Genomic DNA, 1756 nt, shown 5'->3' with positions numbered 1-1756 from the left:
TTGAAGTGATGTCCCCATGGAAGGTGATGGCCATGGGGTGATGTCCCCATGGAGGGTGACAGCCCCATGGAGGGTGGTGGCACTGGGGTGATGTCCCCATGGAGGCTGATGGCCATGGGGTGATGTCCCCATGGAAGGTGATGGCCATGGGGTGATGTCCCAGTGGAAAATGATGGCCATGGGGTGACGTCCCCATGGAGGCTGATGGCCTTGAAGTGACGTCCCCATGGGGGGTGATGGCCATGGGGTGATGTCCCCATGGGGGGTGATGGCCATGGGGTTATGTCCCCATGGACGGTGACAGAGTCCTGCCCGGGCCAGCGACCCCAGTGGGACATCGGGGCGGGATGCGGGCGATCGGGGCGTGGAGGTGACGGGCGGGCAGGGGGACGTGCCAGCACCATCGTGTCACCGCGTCCCGCATTTGGGGACAGCGGGGGGACTCCTTCCCCATCCCTTACCCAACGAAGGCGCTGGGGACGACCCGATGGGGACGGGCGCTTCTCCAAACCCAACTCCTGTCCCGGGAGCGCCCGCGGGGTTCGGGTGGCGAGGAGCTCTGGGGTGGGAGCCGTGGGGTGGGAGCCGTGGGGTGGGAGCCGTGGGGTGGGAGCCGCCCGGTTCCCCGCGCGTGGCTGCGAGCCCGTCCCTCCCCCCCCCAGAACGGCACGGAGAGCCCACAGCGGGGACGGAAAGTGCCGCGTTTCCGTGGCAACCAACATTTTCGTGCAAGGTGCTGCACGCGCTCCGCACGTTCCGCCACCCAAGGGTGCTCCTGGAGCGTGGGACGCGGCCGCAGGGCTGGCTCCCACGGGGGCCGGGGGTTCAGCCCCATTCCTGGGGGCTCACCCCCATCCCGTGGCCCCGTGGGTGGAGGCGGCGTCCGACCCGACCCCATTGGGATGTCGCCATTGGGGTGTCACCATTGGGGCGTCACCATTGGGGCGTCACCATTGCGATGTCACCATTGGGATGTCGCCATTGGGACCCAACGGGGCCGCCCCATCCCGGTGCTGCCCCATGGCGCCCGTGCCCGTTCGTCACCCAACCGCGTGGGAAACCCGCGCCAACGGAGCCGACCCGGCCCCGCTCCCCGGTGGGAAGGACGGGCCGAGCGCGGTCGCCCCACGGACGGGGGACGGGGAGCGACGGCGGGCCCAGCCCCGTGGGGTTCACCCGGCGCCCGCCCTCCTCCCCGCGCCGGCCCCGAAATCCGCGCGTTATTTTTAACCCGAGCTCCCGACCCGGCGGAGAAATCCCTCCCTGCTCCGCGCCCGCGGCATTAAGGGCTGAGCCCACCAGATCCGCCCTGAGCCCGCGGGCGCAGAGCCCTCAATCCGCCGCCGAACGGACGCGGGGTCAGCGCGGCGCCCCAACAGTGGGGCACGGGGTGGAGGCGTGGGGCCGAGCCATGGGGCCGAACCGTGGGGCCGAGCCATAGGGCTGAGCTATAGGGCCAAGCCGTGGGGCTGAGACATGGGGCTGAGCCATAGGGCTGAGCCATAGGGCCAAGCCATGGGGCCAAGCCATGGGGCCGAGCCAAAGGGCCGAGCCATGGGGCCAAGCCATAGGGCCAAGGCATAGGGCCAAGCCATAGGGCCAAGCCATGGGGCTGAGCCATAGGGCCAAGCCATGGGGCCAAAGCATGGGGCTGAGCCATGGGGCCAAACCATAGGGCCAAGCCATAGGGCCAAGCTATGGGGCTGAGCCATGGGGCCGAGCCATGGGGCCAAATCATAGGGCCGAGCCATGGGGC

Source organism: Numida meleagris, chromosome 21, assembly GCF_002078875.1.
Source record: "Numida meleagris isolate 19003 breed g44 Domestic line chromosome 21, NumMel1.0, whole genome shotgun sequence".
NCBI lineage: Eukaryota > Metazoa > Chordata > Aves > Galliformes > Numididae > Numida > Numida meleagris.
The sequence above is the reverse complement of the archived record's forward strand: the minus strand, read 5'-3'. Positions refer to the sequence as shown.